The sequence below is a fragment of a genome, unplaced genomic scaffold (genome assembly GCF_019419815.1).
Source record: "Pyrus x bretschneideri cultivar Hongxiangsu unplaced genomic scaffold, Pyrus_bretschneideri_v1 Contig31, whole genome shotgun sequence".
NCBI lineage: Eukaryota > Viridiplantae > Streptophyta > Magnoliopsida > Rosales > Rosaceae > Pyrus > Pyrus x bretschneideri.
Window position 1 is genome coordinate 4,942,531 of NW_025999624.1, and position 21,103 is coordinate 4,963,633.

Consider the following 21,103-nt stretch of genomic DNA (forward strand, 5'->3'; position numbering starts at 1 on the left):
AATAAAGCAAATTCCGAAATATGCTAAGTTTTTGAAGAAGATTTGTACAACAAGGAAACGGATTCGGGAAAAAGAGGTGGTACATGTAAGTGAGAATGTCTCTGCCATATTGCAAAGAAAGCTGCCACCTAAATGCAAAGATCCAGGTAGTTTCACTATCCCTTGTGTAATTGGTAATACAAAGTTCGAACATGCTATGCTAGATTTAGGTGCATCAATTAATGTCATGCCATACTCTGTTTATGCATCTATGAATCTAGGAGAGCTTAAAAATGATGGGGTTATTATACAATTAGCTGATCGATCTAATGCATACCCGAGAGGAGTTTTGGAAGATGTCTTGGTGCAGGTAGACCACTTGATTTTTCCTGCAGATTTCTATGTGCTTGACATGGACGATTCAACCCACTCTCCACCATCGCCACTCTTACTTGGACGACCTTTCATGAAAACAGCCCACACCAAGATTGATGTGGCCAAGGGAGCCTTAACTATGGAGTTTGGTGGTGATACGATTAACTTTAAAGTTTCTGAATCTATTAAGAATACTAATGATGTTCATTCTTGTTTTGTCATAGATGTGCATAAGGACATAGGGCCGAAAGGATCCGCACAAATCAAGAAGGATGCATCTAGAATCACCACCGAGGAAGGAATTGGATTGGAGCACAACGAGCATGCCACTACCCGAAAAACATCCAATATGGCCGTGCCGTGTGCTAAAATTGGCGAGAAGGTGGCTGCCCTTGGGGCAGTGCCACAACATCCTAGTAAGTCTCCAATCCCAATTCCGATTCCCATTTCAACTAATAGGTTGTTACCTTCTTTGGTGCAGGTACCCAATCAATTTCAAGGTGGTGGGATCAGTTACAGGGACTTTAGGAATCCAAATGCCAGAATCAGGGAGGATCACTATCCCCTCCCATTCATTGAGCCGTACTATGAGAACTTTATTGAGCATGTTGTGGAGGAGATCCCATCGCATGCTGTGGGTCCTAAGTGAGAAAAGAAGGTCTCGTCCGGCTGCAAGACGTAAAAGAAAGCGCTACTTGGGAGGCAACCCAATACACTGAATAAAACAAAGCATGTTCATTGATCTCCGAGAAATTACAAGTGCGAAAGAAAAAAAAAAAAAAAAAAAAAAAAAGAGAAAGATGGAGCATTCACAAAGGTTGTTTACGTGAAGCCCCACTACGTGGCAAAACTCTACGAGCAGGAGGCATCGGAGCAGGAGGCATCGAAGATAGATCATTCGAGGCCTCAATACTTGGTGAACGCTAGATGACGCAGGAAAAATGTGCCTCTGGAAGAAAGCCGCAAGCCTTTGACGGTCACTTTGAATTCGACCTTCAGATTCTTGCAGCTCATCAAGCTTCCTCTTCATGCCTGTCGAATAATTATTTGCAAGCACGTGCAAACTTCTATTCTCGTACTTAAGCTGTTTGATCTCTTGCTTAAGATTTTCCACCTCCGCCATCAATGATTCAACTTGACGGGATCGAGCAAGTAGGCATTGGCCCATGTTGGAAATAGAGCCGCACACTGAAGACTGAGAGCTAGGGACTCTTGAACGGCCAACTCATCGGACCGTCCTGAAAGCAGCCTACTATCTTTAGGAGTGAGGAGGTTCCTAGCTACTATCGTAGCTGTTGTTGCATCCGTCATCACGGAGTCTTCACCTGTAAGAGGGCCATTAGAAGATAAGAAAGATGGGCACCATACATTACCTTGACGCGGCGCAACCGGATCACTGCTGAGACTCAAATCTAAGCAAAGGTTAGATGGGTTAGCCATTTTCAAAAATGTTAAAAGAGAAGGGTTGGATGGAGTAAAATCTCAAAGGGTCGGAGACGATTTTCACGGATGGGCAATATTCAAAGTGTGCATGTTAGAGGTGATCGATCACCTCTATAAAGGGAGAGACGACACAACCACCGATTCAAATTGAAGAGACACCACTCTTCAAAGCCGGATTTTCCTGCGTAAATTTCGCCAACTCTTCAGACATAATCTCGGCTTTTCAGATAACGTGTGCAACTTTGTCAAAAGCTCTCTGACAAAGTTGAAAACGTGTGGAGGTCATCATCCCAGCTACACACTTTTGCCGACAAGCGTGGGTGACAAAGCCGCAATCTCGGCTTTTCAGAAAACACTTGCAACTTTGTCAAAAGATCTCTGACAAAGCCGCATCCGCACTACTACTTGCCATTACAATTCCTATATACATCAACATTCATGGCAAGGCATGCATCCAAAAATGCATGACTTTTCTTCTCGGCCGAGAATGTAGCTGCAACCAAACCTCTCAACATGCTCAGTTTTCTTCTTCCCTTGAGAACACCTATTCAACCATTGATGTACCCCCAAAGAAGATACCAGATGCCTGAAGTACAGATGAGGCAAGAGGAAACGGTGGATCGAAGCATGTGGAGACAAGTGCAACAAATATATGTGCTGATTCATTTGCTGCTTCTTCAAAAGCAAAAGTATCTCATATCATCAAGGGCGAAAGCAAAGGTATCTCATATCATGATCTTTCCCTGTCTTTTCCTTTGTCCTTGTTATTACTCGCATGGCAAAGTGAAGTGAGTAATCAGCCGGCACTTAGAGTCAGTCTTCCGATCTGGAACCGACTACCTGGAATCTATTCCCTGGTTGTTTACCTAGCGTTGCTCTCGAGTAGTCATCTTCAATGGTTGATACACTTCCAGAGAAGGGACCACATCTGCTTGGAGAACAGCTAAGACGAGTGACAAGGAAACATCAATCTTGTGGATAGTCAGCAAACGCAACAACTGCATATGCTGAGTTATCCTCTAACCCTCTTCAATACGAATTGGAAAGATTGAACAAAGAAACAGGTCATCACCTCCACCTCGTGCTTGCCTGCCATGTGTCAGAATCCTCCAGCCTAGTTCAAGATTAGCCTGTGGAAAAACTCAAGATCAATCCTCAATGCAATCACCAAGGAGAAGATGGAATTTACACTCCATAATCAGATTTGCGTCCCTAAACTCTTCTCTTTGTTAGATACATTCTGCCATGTTTAGTATGTTTAGTTGCTGTTTATGTGTTTACTTTTGTTTGGTGTGAATTTAGGCTTAAAACATTGAGGACAATGTTTGATTGAAGTGTGGGGGGGGGGGGTAACTAAGGATGTTGATGCAAATTCGTTGGATTTTATCACCCATAATTTCAAGTGTTGTTCTTTGCTGTTTTAAAATGTTTTTAAGCTGATTTAGAGTGTTTTAGTGTGTTTGTGTCTTAGGGTACCTTCCAACGCAATGATGAGGATTTGGTTTTTAATTGCATGACTGTTAAGAAGAGTTATAAACATGGAGAAAAGTTTGATATACTCTTGGTATATGCTTGGTTATGGTTATAATGTATGACTTCACATGCAATCCTAAAAAAAAAAATAGTTTTTGTAACATGCTTGAAGGAAGGAACTTAAACAAACGCTACAACCTTGTGAGACTTGAGCCTAAACGTTATTTGGAGAGTTAAAATCTGTGCATTATTGTTTTCTAAAAGTCGTTGCATGATCTCATTATTCTTTGCTTGGTTACTACTTAGAAGGCGTTTCATCATATAGTTCCAAATGCTAGAACTCATGCCATTTCATTCAAAGCATGTTATTGATCTGCATAACACATATTCAAGAAGAAGTTGTGCAGTGACCACCACCAAAGCCAAATTGCCGTGTATCATACTTCATTATATGTTTAAGTTAACCCCGTTGAGCCTTGTTAAGCCTTTATTCCTTGTTAACCCACATTATCCTCACCTAGCCTAGTTTAGGACAGTCCACACCCTTGTTCTTAAAAGATAGTGAGCATGACTTAAATGAATTCCTTTTGAGTTACATTATGCAAGAAAATGAGTGTGGGGGAGAGGAATGTTTGTTCTTAAGTTTATATGTATGTTTTGAGCTTCAAAAGAAAAGAAAAGAAAGAAAGAAAAAAAAAAGAAAAAAAAAAAAGAGAATGAGTGATTAAGTGTTGAATGTTGAAGAAAGGGTCCAAAACACCAAATCTGGCCCTAAATTGTCTAAATTTTCCCTTTTTGTTCAAAAGTTGAGTTTTCATTCAAAAGTGAATTCTAAGTTGATTCGAATGCTTTGCTCACTATTTCTTTAAGAACCTTTGTTTTCCATATCCCTTCTTCGTTAGCCAAACACCCCAAGCCCCATTACAACCCTTGACTTCTATCTTGAGTGTTGTGCATTTCAATTTGTAGAGTTTGAATTTGGTATGAGCATATGGTGTCACTGGTTCTCGCGTCTAAGTAGTAGCATTCCATTCATGAGATCATATCTAAACATGCTTATTAACTCCAGAAATTGCTTTCTTTGTGATACATATATGTGAGTGTTCGTTTTCATGTTTACATCAATCTTCTCACATATGACTAGATTAGGGTGTGTAGTTAGAAAATCTGAGTGAAAATTGAGTGCATATCTTGTAAGGAATTGAGCAAATTCTCTAAGGCATGTTACTACATTCAAAACATGGTTTTAAATGCTTAATTGTGAACTAGTATGTGGTGACTATGATTAAGAATGTACTTAAGTGTGAAGATGACTAAAATCTGTGGAGATAATGAATTTTTAACATGTCATGTGCATTGAAAATCCCTGAGGCAACGTTGGAAGGTGTCGGTTGTGTTTTGTTCGTTTTGTCTAGTTTCGTGTTCTTTTGTTGTTTTGTTTTGCTCGAGGACTAGCAAAAGCTAAGTGTGGGGGAATTTGATAGGAGCATATTTAGGCAACTTAGTTGGCTTGTTCTTGTGCATTTACGTTGTTATTTCTTAGTTCTTTAAGTCTTTTAAGTTATTTTCGTATGTTTTCAGGTTCTAAGGGCTAAAGGAGCAAAGAAGTGCATTTTGGAGCACTTTTGGGCTAAGAATGGATAGCTTATGCTTGGAGTCAAAGTGTTGGACGAAATTGAAGGCCTTGTATGCACTTTAGGACATAAAACAAAGGGCCTAGCCCAATCAAACAATCCATCAAAGCCATGCAAAACCACCATTCACACACACTTCACACAAACAACAAACCCTTGCCGTGCATCCTCTTCATTTCCAGCATTCCACACCATCATTGCAGCCACATTCTTCCATTCCCCTTTCATCATTTAGCAAATTTTCCCATTCATCAACCCATGCATCCCCTCACCAAGAAATCATTCAGCCACATGCACCCATAATCATTCAACCAACTTAGCCGTGACATGCATTCATTTTCAGCAACTTTTCCTAGCTGTTTTTCCATTCATCCCCTTTACATTTCCAGCTTACCACTTCATCATTGCACCACATTCTCCCTCTTTAATCCACATGCATTCATCATCATTCACCCTAGCTGCCACTCACATGCTTTCACATTCATTTCCAACAACAATCACTTCAAAGCCGTGCATCACACATCCAATTCCAGCACATCCATTCACTCTTCATGATGGCAGCCACATTCTTTCCTAGCTGTCATATTCCCTCTTTTAATCATTCATCCACCTATAAATAAGCATCCATTGCAGCCACAAAACATCATTCCCATACACACACCATTCCACACCTCAATTCACCACAGAAATTCTTCCATAACACCACAACACAAACAAGTCCTTTGCCATGCACTCCCACTCCAGTTTTCCAGCATTTTCTCCTCCATTGCAGCCACTCCAACCACTCCCCATCCCTCCAAAACACTACCCTACCATCACACATCCATTCCTCCATACAAATACCACCCCAAAACCTATCCTTAGACCTTGTGCCACAACAAAGAGGAGGTGAAGAGGGCCTAAACGTTCATACAATTCAAGTTTGAGTTGTTGGAATTTTTAGGTGTTTTCTCTCCTTGATTTCAATGGTTAAATTTACTTATCTTTGTCTTGTACGTATGAGGAACTAAACCCCCCATTAGCTAGGGGGTGATTTGAAACCATGTTTACGCTTGCAATATGAATTGATTACCTTTGGTTGGAATTTCATGAGTTGTGGATTCAATTTGTTTAACTGTTTGATTGATAACCTATTTATGTATGTTTATTGAGAGTGCATGCTTAATTTCATGCATGAATATGACGCTAGAATATAAGTGAGTTTCACCTAATAGTTATGAACTTATATTCACAAGTAGTGGAGGTTGCTTATAAACAATCGCGTTAAATGAATTCTTGGCACTAGTTTCATGCTCATCATAGTAACGAATGCTTCGTCAATGCTTATGGTTTTCAAAGAACTTAATGATTCTTGCTTGTATCTCTATTATGCAATTCATGTAGGGAACTTGAGAGGAATGCTTTGGGTTGTCGTATGCAATCATCCAATTCATTAACTTAAGGAAAACTTGACGGTTAATTTAAGCGGACCTAATTAACCCGGGGTGTTGAGTTTCATAATTCATCGAAAGACCAACCGAAAATCATCTTGTATGCAAGTGTAACATGTGTGGAGAAGAACCTTCTAGCTAGCATTCATCCATATTTTCATCACATTCATATTTACATTCTGCCCTTAATTACAATCTGTGCATTTTAGTTTAATTTCGTCAAAACCTCAATCCCCCCCATATTTTGTTTAGTCTTAATCTATCTTATTTTGTGTTTTTAAGTATTTGGAGTCTTGTGGACTTATTTTGAGTTTTCGTTAAGTGAATTAAGTGTTTAAAGATTAGTTTTATTTATTTGAGTCAAGTGTTTAGCACCCCTAGTTAATCCCCGGTTAGAACGATCCCTACTTACATCATTACTACAATTGTCACAAATAGGGTTTAATTTATGTGTCACATTCGTAACGCATCAAGGAGCAGCCATTGCGAAGGAGGGTGGCATTGTATTGCCAACTTTCTTACAGAAGCTATTCAAGTGATCACTGATAATGCCCCTGTTTGTAAAGCTGCTGGGTTACTTATTGAGGCCCACTATCCCCATATCTTTTGGACACCCTGTGTTGTTCACACTCTTAATCTTGCTTTGAAGAGTATATGTACTCCGAAACAAACAGAAGTTTCGTATGATGACTGCAATTGGATTTCAACTATTGCTAGTGATGCTTGGTCTATAAAAAATTTTATTATGAACCATAGCATGAGATTGTCCATGTTTAATGAACATTGCAAACTAAAGTTACTTTCCATTGCCGAAACAAGGTTTGTTTTCTCCACTTTTTTTTTTTTTTCCTTATTCAATTATAAGTTGTCCTAATTTTAAAATTTTTCAGATTTGCTTCCACACTTGTGATGCTTAGAAGATTTAAGGAACTAAAGGAAGGTTTACAACAAATGGTGATTAGCCCGAATTGGGCTTTGTACAAAGAAGATGATTTGGTTAAAGCAATGATGGTGAAGCAAAAGATATTGGATGAGGATTTTTGGGAGAAGATTGATTATATTCTTTTCTTTACAGCTCCAATATATGAGGTTATTAGAATGGCTGACACAGATAAACCTTGTCTTCACTTGGTGTATGAGTGGTGGGATGCTATGATTGAAAAGGTGAAAGCTGCTATATACAGGAATGAGCGCAAGGCATTACATGAAAAAAGCAGCTTTTTTGATGCGGTGTATCGCATTTTATTGAAGCGATGGACTAAAAGTAGCACACCTCTTCATTGTTTGGCACATTCATTAAATCCAAGGTAATGATTTTGCTAACTTATAAATTCTTCTAGATTAATTTTTAGCTTTATGAGTACATTTTTAAACTGCTATTTCTTTTATTTTAGGTATTATAGTTCAGAATGGCTCCAAGAAGACCCTAGTCGTCTTGCTCCACACCGAGATGTTGAACTTACAATTGAAAGGAAAAAGTGCTTTGAGAGATACTTTTCCAATGAGGAAATTAGAAGAAATATCAATGTGAAGTATGCCTCTTTCTCTATGTGCTTGAATGACTTTGGAGCTATTGATTCTATGAATGATAGATTTCATTTGGAACCAGTGATGTGGTGGATAGTCCATGGAGCTTCTACACCTAATCTCCAATCCATAGCGTTGAAGCTACTTGGACAACCTTGTTCCTCCTCTTGTTGTGAAAGAAATTGGAGCACTTATAGTTTTATTCACTCTTTAAGAAGGAACAAGATTACACCACAAAGAGTTGAGGATTTGGTATTTGTGCATAATAATCTTCGTCTTTTATCAAGTAATAGCTCAACCTACAAGGAAGGTATTACTCAATTGTGGGATGTTGGAGGAGATGGCTTTGAAAACTTGGGTGAAGAAAGTGTCGGGATGCTTGAAATAGCTAACCTTTCACTTAATGAACCGTCATTGGAGACTACTTTAGTTACTAGAGGAAACATCATGAATGTGGAAGTTGAATGAGACTTTGTTTTTTTTAATTTTTGTTTGGATGTTCATTTTAATTTTTCAAGTTTGAAGACTAATTGCTTGTTGGATGGACTATCTTTCTAACTGTTTGGAGTTTATTGAAATAAATTTAAACTTGAGTAATAAATTTGAATGTTTATTTTATAATATTTTAGATATATTTATTTATTTATATATATTTTTAATTGTTGTATCCTTGACGTATCGTGTCTTCATTTTTAGAAATTTGACGTGTCCCCGTGTCGTATCCGTGTCCGTGTCCATGCATCCTAGATTATAACATATTTCAATTTTTAATTTGCTGTGCATAGAAATGGAACTGAATGCTTCATTATTTTGATCTTGCATCCGAAGCCAAGTCTGGATTAAGAGAAAGATCTCATGGCAGGAATCATGGACTTAATGAAGGTGAAGTTAACGAAGTGTGCTTTAGCACCAAGATGGAGTTTTGTTTTGTTATGATTTTTCTATAATCTAGATGCTGAAATACTTGGAGTTGGAATTAATAAGAATCGATTGAAATATGGATTTTTTTTATTAGATTGATATGGCTGACATAGTTAAGAAGTAGTTTAAGATGCACTGCAGTGATTAGGGAATTTCTTTGACTGAACATATTTGTTTTCATGAGGTAGGTAGAATCCTCGGTAATTTAATTAATTCGATTGAAATTTGGAGCCGTGCCTGGATTCTTAAACTATGGTGGTTAATGTGGTTTTTAGGTGATTTTTTCAAGTGGGGAAAAAGATGTGGGTGTGGGATTTATATTGTTATTCTCAGTTGGTATATAAGTATTTGAATGTGCAAGACATGGATACCATACAAGAAATGCAAGAATTGAAATTAGAAGGTATGAAGGTAGTTTGCAGAGGGTGGGTTCGAGGATGGTAAAACTCGCCTAGGTGGCGAGATTAATGGTGATGGTTTCGTGACGGCATAGTTCGCTGTGAAAAATGGCTACGGTGGTCGCCTTGCTGTTTCTGTGCAGTGAGCACAGTATCAAGAGAAAGAGGCGAGGGAAATAGGGAGAGTGGTAGAGAGGGAGTGAGACATGAGGGTGGTGGCAAGGTGGTGCCTCGCCGGAGTGGCGAGTGAGGTGGTGATGGCTGCTCGAACGGGAGATTGATGGTGCACTGGAGAACTTGACTCCTCGCTCAGTCTGGTCTATGGAGAAGAAAACCAAACAGAGCTGTGCATTAGCAGAGTTTGAAATGAGGGGTTTTAATCTTTGGCATGCTCTTTGTTTAATCTTCTTTGTGAAATGAACTGAATGAAAACTTGGAGAAGAAGTTCTGATTTTTAATATCTTCAGTTGGGGATTATTGCAATGCCCTTGACAATTGAAATGTGAATTCATTATGTTGCTTAGAACACAAGCCAAAAAATTTTAAACTGGAACAAAAGTCCATTATCTAGACCCGAGTTTTTCTAAAATTGTTTTATAAATTCCAGTGTAGTTAACAAAAAGAATAAACTTATGAAAATGTTAGCTTAAGGTTGGATTCTAGATAAATACGTGCTATCCCAGACGATGGAATTGCATCATGAGTTTCTATATTTTCCTGAACAAATTTACTGAAAATGTTTCCAACACCTATGGGTTCAAAGATATTCAACTAGAACTTTAATCTTCAAACTTTCTCATTGTTGCAGTCTCTAATGGTTTAGTTAATCCTATTAGGCTATTGTTAGATCAATAAAAGAGTGTTTTAGCCTATTGATAGTGTATTGTCTTATATACTTTCTCATTGTTAGATTAGTTGTGATTCTGTGTAGTTCATCTTTCTGGGTGTAAAATTGTTCATACAATCTCACTTTTTCATCTAATTAGTGAGCCCAAAAAGAAAATTTTTAACATTTTAAATCCTAATTATCTTCATTTCAGCCAATGCATATTTTTTCCACCTAAAAGTCTTTGATGCATGTCCTTTTTTTTTGAAGTATTGAAACATACATTGTTCGAAATTTGTTGAGCACTTGAAACTTTAGAAGTCTTTCATTCCTTCCTCCTCCACCTCTTCATCCTTGCTCCACCGCGAATCGAAACTAAAAGTTGCTCATCCAAATCAATTTCCGTTCACTCAAATCCTTAGACCCCTAAAACCCAAATTTCTCCATATCATTCCAAAATTCAACGGCAAACACAAAACCCAGATCCCTAAACTCACTCGATAACGTGTCAAAGGCTCGGCATCCAGTTCTCACACGTGGCTCCCGTTGGATCCATTATGGTTTTTGCTGCTACCGATCTACAGGTAAAGCTTAAATTTACATACAATTTTTTTTTTCTTGATTGGAATTTGGGCTTTTTGTTCGTCCTTAATCCCAAAGTTTTGTAATTTATGCAACTTCGATCGAGAGACATGTTTTTTATTGCTGAAAATTGTTAACCCAAGTTTAGATATTCACTAGTTATTTATACCCGCACATTGCTGCGGGTTTTAAAGCAGGATGAAATGCTATATTAAAGACTTGAAAAATGAATTTGCAAAGCAATGACAACATTAATAACAAAGAAAATGGAAATGTTGGAGAAAAGCTTGAATTGTGAGAAGGTAGGGATAAATATGAAAGTCTATGATTGGATCACAGCACTTATATGTGTTTTTGGATTAGGATGATCATACTTACAAACAAAATATTAGCAGATACTTTCATACAGGGATACAAAAAATATTAGAGCTATATATTCTACTTTAGCTGTTCTTTGTGCTCTAAAAACTAAACCAGCTTCTGTACACAAAAAATTAACAAATGCTGGTATACGGAGGTGCAAAAAATATTGTCCAGTTTTGTGTAGAAAGTGGTATTTACAAACCACCAAAAATATTAGACAATGTTTAATACAGAGTAGCAAAAGATGCAAAATATATTGTAGCAGAGGAGGAAACGTATTATAGCAGGACCATTATCAATGTTGACATTGAGAAACCAACTTGTACAGAGAAAAATAATGCAAGGCATTTAGATAGTGATTAAGTTCACAGCTGAGCAGTTTTGAAGCAAAGAATTTAGCAAAATGAAACCATACTGACCTAGTTAATTTTTGGAGGGACTATCTGTTTTTGCAAAAGCTGGAGGTGGTTTTTTTTTTTCAGCAATTTGATAGGTATTTCATCAAATTCTTTAGGGTCAACTTCTGAAATTTCTTCTGCTTCACTGTTTTAAATGACCATGACTGATGAGCACATTTTATTGGATAAAACATAAAAAATGTTGTCCAACTATAATTCGTGTCTCTTTACTCAAATTGTGTCTTTAAAAAAAAGAAAAGATTCTTGACAGGTATATATTAAGCAAAGCAAGATAGCCAGAACATATGAATATTTGAACGCAGGGAAGTAAAATAAAAGTATCAGATTTTATGATACTATGGAGTTTGAATCTATACCTCTGTTCACTGCCAGTAAAAAAAGCTTTCCTCACAGACTTCCTCTTTCGTTTATGTGATTCTCTGCTTGTTTCAGGTGGTGAGGTCAAAGATAATACAACAGTGGAAGATACTGTGACTGCTTTTGGTAAGATTTGTGGAGTTATTGGTTCTATAGCTGTATCATCAGACACATTGTAAACCAACACGTCACTTGAGTTGAAACTATTTTTTATATTTCCGAATCGCAAGTGGAAAATCTACTTTTGTCCAATCAGTCGCAAAAACTCATTTGGCAGTTGTTGTTGGTCAATCAATCTCTGATTCATGACCAAATCTTTGCAGGGCATACCAAAGAGTTTTTCTCCAGCTTTGCCAATTATCAAAGCACTAATTTCATTAGTGCTGTCTTCAAGAATCAAATTAACTTTGTACCTATATTTAAAAACTGAATTCCATGAGTTTTTTTATGGCTTATAACTCATTGTTAACAATCAGAGCAAAGAAGTTTAAAGAATAGAGGTTACAAATTTGAAGTCATTTTTTAGCTAGAAAGAAACAGCATGGAATTGAAAATCGTAGAAAAAGTAAAAAAAGACAGAATAACAAACTTGCATATTGAATGTTACCATGGTGTTGGAATTTGGTTGGGGTGTTTCTGATAGATGAGTTGTCCGGTCGACGAGTCCTTATGCATTTGTTTGACACAGTTAGGGCAAGCATTGTACCACCAATCATAACGTGTGTCAAAACGTTTGATAGATGCTTTATATAGGAATGTATCATTCTGTCACATGTTTTATGACACGTGTATCATAAAAGAGCAACAATAAAATTAGTTTCTGTTCAATATGTAAAAATGAAGGTAAATGTTTTTTAAAAAAAAAAAAAAGATAGAAAAGCATAAATCGTTTGTATAGCTTATACAAATCAGGATCCAAAAAGGCCAGCTCATCTATTGTTACTCTGCTTGCTGTACGCATAATTTCAGCCTCATTTGCCTGCCTTGAAGAAGGAGGCAGTATTTTTACAGGGACTTTACAGGTTGAGAACCTGCAAGTTTAAAAAGAAAATAAGAAATTTTGAAAAATTAGCATGTTTAGAGGTTTGAACAAAAAGGACGATTTTAGAAGTGCACTAACATTGATTTATATGAGTTAACCTCTGGGATGTCTGGATCGATGAAAAAAGGGAGGAGCCAGTACTATTCAAGACGATGTTCTCTGTTGATGGCAAAAAATAATAACAGAATTGTAAAACAAATATTAGCAAATATGATAGATGAGTAAATGTTTTTAATTGGATGATAGATGTTTAAATGTGAGGAAAATATTGTAATGGATGCATATAAAAATGTGGTAAAATAATTTGAACATGTAATGCTAGAAACGAAATACAAACTGTAACAAACAGGTTCTAACAGTTTATAAATAAGAAAGAAAAAAGAAAAAAAATAAGACATCAAAATTCTGTCATAAGGAGTAACAATCAAATACACTAAAATTCCATAATGATAAAATAGTGGAACAGTTAACAACAAGAAATGTAAGAACATATCCAAATAAAGACAGAAAAAATGGGTATTAGTTAGATGAGCTTACCTAGGTAAATCTTGACTTTTAAACTTGTAAATACAACAATAATCGGCAAAGACAACTTCTGGATCGATAAAGAACAAAAAGCTTCTGCAATATCTGCCCACAATGTAACAGACAATTCTTCTTTTCTGTGCACAAAACAAATGAGAAACAAACACTAAATTTTCTTCCCAGCCTAACAGAGAAAATGATATTAACAAATTGGAATTGCAACAGTTAAAGAAAAGAAGAACTTGATATTCTCAATGTGTATATCACACTTCTGCACTATTCTTTTATTAATCTGTTTTGATTCCAATTGTTGGACCGCAGTTATATGGCCAATCACATCTTACAATTTAAAAAGTTAATACGAAAATAATGTCAAAACTCATTTCAGTGAAAAAACAACATAAATGTTTTTAATTGATGGACATGTAGATACACACACACACACACACACACACACACACACACACACATATATATAGACAAATACACACGTATTGATGTTACCTGTAAGAATATCATCTATGTTCAGACGCGGATAGAGCATGTTGAAATCTAGTAGGAAAAACCTATGTCGAGGGATGGGTGGAAAGACGGTAGACAGTTTTTTTAAACACTGTTGTACCAGTGAATATAACCTGGGTTTCATGCGGCACCACTTTATACTGTCCTCTGATTTTGATCGTATGAAAATTCATGATTTCGTAACAACTACCAGCATCAATCTTTGAGGCTACTAGTTCATAATCAATGTCTGACGCAGATGCTTCAACCGCATTGTTCTTCGTAATTGATCACATGCCATATTAAGAAAAAAAACAAAAAAAAAGCGAATAATAACAGAATTAAAAGACTTATGAGCAAGTAAATAGCGAAAAACATTATATTTTGGTACAGAGAGATTGAATGAGCATGGTGGGTAAATAAACTAACTGAAAATATGTCAACTATCACAACCAAGATTTACAAAACACTTTAGACATGTTAAAAAATCAAACAGTTAAAAAAAAAAAAAATATATATATATATATATATAAACATAAATATAAATTAACAAACTAACAAATGAAAAATAAAAAAAACTTACGACATAACTATAACTGTTAAAATAGTTAATTTGAATTATGAGATAATGATGGCTTACCGTTTCATCAACCAAGATACACTGTAGTGTAACGTATTTGCGAACAGTTTCAGAAATGCTAGATTTCCATATCCTACAGACACAAATCTTTATTTTCTCCGCTTTAGTGTAAGGACGCAATTTTGCAATAGGGGTGACCTCAATTGTTTCCATTGAATCTGTTAAAAGAGAAATAAATTTTATAAAGATAAGAATCAATATAACACAAATATGTAAACAAATATGAAAGAAAGGATTGATTTCCTTCATTCCTAATTAAATAAATGGTTAAAATAATTTTAACATAACTATTACAAAACTGATAACCACTATATAAACTCAAAATTCCAAAAATAAAAAGGACTTAGAAAAGAAATAAGCCAACCAAAAGTAATTAAAGAACTAAATTTGACAAAAAAAAAAAAAACATTTCATATTAGGATAGTAAAACAAATGATCATAAATTAACCTATGACAAAAAATAACTATTATGAAACACTTAACACATTATGAAAGCAGTAAAACAATAGTTGGAAAAAGCAAACTAAAGAGGAAACCAAATAATCAATTACCAAAAGTACAACAAAATCTGAAGCACTTGTACCAAAAGGGAAAAGCAGGGTTAAGCAGATATAATCAATTACTTTCTCACACTGCAAATGCATAAACCAAAAAGAAAAACACTTACTAAGTTAGTTTTAATAAGTTAAGAAATAAATAAAAAACAACTATGTTTGTCAGGTGGCATGGGTGTAAACTGTTGTTTTTTTTTACTTCCATAAATATAACTTTACATTAATGTGAAGCGGAAATAAACACAAATTTGAAACAATCAGGTATCCATGGTACTCAGCTAAATTTCAAAGCATCGACAACAAATTTAATATTCTATAGCCCCAAATGATCACTAGACAATTAACCAACTAATTAATAAAGCATTTGAGGATCACATGATTGAAAACCTAAATCTCAAGCTTTATATATCGATGTGCACGGAAGAGAACTAACTTGACAACAAACAATATTAATGCAAATCTATAAATAAAGAAAGAAATCCAAAATGTTTGAACACAATTGTAGAACAAAGCACATTGCATTGTGATCTTGAATTGAACCCCCACTAACAATCTAATACTGTGAACTTATTTAAGTTCAAAAATAATATAAGGTGTTAAACCTGAATTAACATTATTATCAAATAGGGAACGTTTGATAAAAGCAGCAAAGCAATGATTCAAAAGGGAAGACTCAAAAAGAAACCACATATTACAAAGAACAAACATCACTTACCAAAAGTGGAACAAAATGTCAAACACGTGTGCAGGCAGTAAACTGTAGAGTCAAGGAGATAATAAAAATTTTCCCACACTGCAAACAGACAAATTAAAAACATAAACACTTAGGAAATCATGTTTAATAAGTTGAAAAGGAGAAAAAAAAAAGACTACTTTTCTTAGATGTCATAGTTAGAAACTACAATTTTAATTTAGAAACCAAACCCATCCATTAGGAATGGACAGCTAGCCTGGGCTAATTAAAAAGCTCAACAAAAAACATAACCAAAGAGTTACCCATTAATGCATAAGTAAAGGATTGACATAAAAAATAAAACAGTGAATCATAAAAAGCAAGACCGCAAGTCACAATTCTAGAAGAGGAAAACAGAATGCTCACAACTCAAGCAATGATATCAATATTGTTCTACTAAATTATACGTTATATGATGAGCATTATTTTGATTGAGATATCTCACATATCAAAAAGTGAAGAAATTCCAACGAAGGTGGCAACCACATTATATAAAGAAGAAACCTAGACCTAGTTGAACATGTATAATTTGTGAAAAATCACAGGTTGTATAAGGAAGATTTTGAAATATGCATATGAAAATAGATACCATCTAATTATGCTGCTTCACAAACAATGCTACCGATGAACTTATGCTTCTCCCTTATGCTGGATTCGAATGATATAAACTAAGAAAACCCCATATTAAAAATCAATAGTCAAATACTAAACATACCATCTAATTCACCAATTGCATCATTTGCATCTCTACTGTGATCCAAGTGAACAAAAGCATAACCCAGTGGTCTCCGAGCAACCCACACGCTGCAAAATTAACAATACAAAAGATTAACAACCATCCTCCATAAAAATAACACCACTTTATGAATATGTGGGTAAATGACTACAAACATTACAAAAGGTGTTGTTCTCTTTGCCGATAAACTGCGGGATTCATCAACATCCGTCAAACTCCCACTTCAATTTTACAAAAGCAACACAGAAAAATAAAAAAAAACCAAAGTTTGACAAGGGCACATGGACAGCAAAGTTGCAACAAATCGAGGAAAAATGTTGAATCAAACCATTGGATAACATCTTCTCACGCACCCAAAAAAACCCACAAACTCAAAACCACAAAAATCCAGTCTAAAACATCGAATCATATACTCAGATGCACAAAAGATAAACTAACAAATTCAAAATGAAATAAAAATAATTAACAATAAGCAAGCACACTATCCTTCGAATTAAAAGCACATAATTTCAAAACTTGTCACCTTAAACACAGATGTCTTCGCAGGGTGTAAATAAAAACCTTACATTGATTTCGTATTTTCCGAGCAACCACAGGCAGCAGAATCGCACAAAACACCGACTGAAAGCAACAACACGAAAATTTGAGGAAACAAAACGGGTGAAAGCGATAGTGAAGCAAAGTTGAAAATGAGAGGAAACAAAACGGAACAAAACAAAACCCAAACAAAGTACCATGCGATGACCAACACGTGGGCCTGACAAAATTGTGTTGCAGCTGTAGCAAAAACAAACACAACCACAAAAAAAAAAAAAAGTGAAATGCAGTCCAATTCCGTCAAAGACAACCAACAAAGAGCACTGGTGTAATTTTACTGTACAAAAAGCTAACAACAACATCAAAGTACCACGCGATGACCAACACGTGGGCTTGACAAAACTGTGCTGCAACTGTAGCAAAAACAAACACAACCCATTAAAAACAAAACGAAACAAAGTCGAAGCCAAGCATAAGCAGCAGATAGGACCAAATGAGGGCAAAGCTGTAAATTCACTGTTCTAAACAGGGAAAAAAGCCTCAGACTCAGCAGCAGCGAAGGGCAATTACGTCAAAACACTGTTATAGAATAGTACCACCCGGTTTGGGTTTTAGTATATATAAATTTGCTCATTAAAATAGCGTTTTGGGTTCCGTAACCAAACCTCCTTGCTCCTCTTTTAACTCTAGAACCTTCAGAATATATGTAGGTTTTGCTTTGAATTTGATAAACCTGACACGCCCCAACCCCGATACGTGTTGGCCGACATCCGAGGGCGACGAAGCCATTTTAAACATGCATACAATTAAAACAAATATGCAATTAGAACAATTATATCAAAGCAAGAACGTATTCAGAGCATACATCTATTAAGAATAATGTGGGAAAATTACTAGGAAATTATACCAACCCAAAAATGATACCTATACTGAGAAGACTCGAGAATAACTACGCCAAAGTGTCTTGGTCCTGATGGCGGGATCCTATACCTCGAATCTAAACCCTGAGGGGGCGCAAAACAAAAAAGGTGAATGGACCATAATTTATATTAATACTAGTAATACCAAAAACCATTTTAATTCTGAACATAATAACCCCCTGTTTTCAAAACATATATAATACTACGTAGTAGGTTTCTTGAAAACTCTAGCATGTTGTGCATTCATTAGGAAAACATATATGTGTTAAATGATATTTGAAGATGGTAGTAAAACCGCCCGAAGGCAAATCTGTAAAACCTCTGCCCGAAGGCAAATCCATAACTCTTAATAAAATTATACTCTCTAGGGGTACATAGTCGCCCAAAGGCAGTACCTGTCCATCACCTGAAGGTGAAGCTATACGACCCTGGGTTACGTCAGTGAAGAAACATGGTAGGCCCCATCACCCGAAGGTGAAGCTATACGACCCTGGGTTACGTCAGTGAAGAAACATGGTAGGCCCCATCACCCGAAGGTGAAGCTGTACGACTCCAAGTTACGCCAGAGAAGAAACTTTATAACATCTCACACCGACACTAGCCGTGGCTAGTGAAGCTGTCCGACACTGCTTTCGGCAGTGAAGCTGGGGTATAACATATATCTCACTCCTCATCGATGTGTCCTATGGCCATAGACATATAATACCTGTGTTGTGTGGATGTGCTGTATGACAACCCACTAGATATGTATCCAAAACATAACTCAAATCGCATGCCAAATTGTAAAGATTCAAAAGTTCCAAAACCCTGTAAAATAGTACCTCCTCACAAATCCACTGGAGAATCATACGTATCAATCAATAGTTTATAACCCTTAATATAATGTAAACCGAATATATCCAAAATATTCCATAAGCAATTTAGTTAACTAGTAAATTATCCAAATATCAAAGATATGCAATTTCATCAAACATATTTTAAAACATATGCAACTCTGAAATAAAATATGCATGCAACCCTAAGATTTATAAAACCATGCAAGTTATGAAGGGGTCCACTCACAAGTTTTCCTTTGCCCGGGAGCCGCTCAACTAGCCACGGTGATGCCACTTCCCACCAATGTACCTAGTTTAGAACCACAACAAGATTAACCGTGTCGAAGGTGGCCGGAATTCGTTTCGAACTACGTCAGATTCTGGAATTAATCACATATATATGGCATGCACAGAGGAAATGACAGGATTTAATCCTTGATTTTTCAACATTAATACAACACATCACCACCGTGAAAATAACCCAGAACTTATAGATTGGAAGGAAAACCTCACCTGAGTTCGAAGTAGAGCTTAAAGCTCTCGGACTCCATGGAAGAACACCTCACAGTGCTCCAATGGTGCATGCAAAACCACCATTTAATTCCTTATGTCCCACAGGTCTCGAAGGTAGAAGTTTGGGGGTTTGATTTGGACGGAAATGGCGTGGGTGATGATGGTCTCCTTCTCGGAGCTTAGAGAGAGAGAGAGAGAGAGAGAGAGAGAGAGGGAGTTCGAATGTTACAGAGAGAGAGTGAGGCTGATTGCCGGCATGAGGAAAAAGGGCGTGGGTCACGGATGAGGGAAAATAACTTGACTTTGGGCCGGGTTTTGGGTGAAGGTTAACACAGCCCAAGAATTTGGGCCGAGTGAACAAACCCAATTTATGGCAAACTTGTAAATTATCCTAAAATTTATTTTAAATTTATTTTATATTTTATTTTGACATTTCAAGAACTGTCTACCTTGTATGTACAGCAGATGCTCCTGACATTTCAAATAAGGTAACTTCCCAAACACTGAAGTTTCACTTTTTTACTGGTATATGTAATCCATTGAGTTGTGTAACTTTACTAATATTCGTTTACTATGCAAGTTAAATTGTTATTTTTCGGTTTGTCAATAACTTTGCTTTTCTACTCTGCATCCTGGATTAAGAGGTTGCAATGTCAAGGAGTTCAAGTTTTGCTTAATAGATAACAGTTGTTTTTAAGCTTAGTCTGTAATCTGTATGGTGTTGATCATGTCTTTTATTTTGGTCGCAGTTAGGTGTCACTAGATGGTCTAGCAGCTAAGGGTATTGAAATCAGCTATGGTCGATTGGTGGTGGGGAATTGTAGAGGGATATGGTAGACATAAGTATAATTGGAATGGATACAAGAGGCTCTTTCAGATGGTACATGCCTGTTTTTTCACTTGCAGAAGGTTTTTTTTTCTCTCAGTGGGCATATAAACACCACCTGTGGTTAATTGTTTTGCAATCTTTGCGGTCATTTTTAATCTTTCCATGGTTTCCTGTAATGCTTGGCAAAGTTTTGAGATGTAGTCTCTACAATGTGGGAACCAAGGAACACACTTCCCTTTCGTGCTCTGAATTCACACTCAGTCTGGAGATTCTATAATCATTTGGGCATGGTTTCTCTCTAGGATAAAGCTTCTGTCTGGCTATATATATGGAATTGGGTTTGTGTAATTAATGTCAAATAATTGAGTTCAACATAGTTATATTCCTTGGTTTAAGCTTTCATCTTTCTTCCTTCATTTTTCAAAAGAGGTTAATTTATACTTATTTTTTAAGAATTATGCATAGTAGTTGTTAAATAACTGGGGCATTTGAAAGTCCTTGCTTCTTTAATTGTGAGATGATTATTGTGTTTTGCTTTATTTAATTATAATATAGGGGTGATGGAAAATTTAATTTATGCAGGTGTTTTCTTTTTGTCTTCCTAGCTATCAATTTGGTTTTGCACATGATGCCAAAAAGAACTAGGAATAGCAAAAGAAATCAGATGGTACAAGATCATACTTCTAGCAGTCCCCGCAGCGGCATTTTTGGTAGCGTACTTGAAAGGGCTTATAAGGTAAGACCACCTTATCCTTGGAAACAAATTTCTTTTTTAATTTAGAATCTGGTTTTCATGCATTTTATTTTCATGTTGTTTTTGCTGGTGTGTTTAGTTGCTTCATTATACTTGTTCCTACTTTTCCTTCCGAGGACGTCGAAAACCTGTTTGTTGTGGTTTAGGAACAATTTCTGATTAGATACGTTCTCTATATGTCTTGAGGGTGCAAGTGTAGTTCTTATTTTTCTCGTCTTTCCTCCATTATGAAGTTGCTCTCCTCATATTGTTCTGGTCATTTCATATTATCCCCTGT

The 21,103-nt window shown here is 36.2% G+C and overlaps 1 long non-coding RNA gene and 1 pseudogene across 1 annotated transcript; both read left to right on the forward strand.

Annotated features, from left to right (window-relative positions):
* Positions 1 to 21,103, forward strand: part of LOC103965425 — a 28,993-nt pseudogene that overhangs the window by 6,053 nt on the left and 1,837 nt on the right.
* Positions 19,742 to 20,975, forward strand: LOC125480053. The gene is made up of 2 exons (XR_007260459.1): positions 19,742 to 20,123; positions 20,678 to 20,975. It is a non-coding gene; the product is annotated as an uncharacterized LOC125480053 (long non-coding RNA).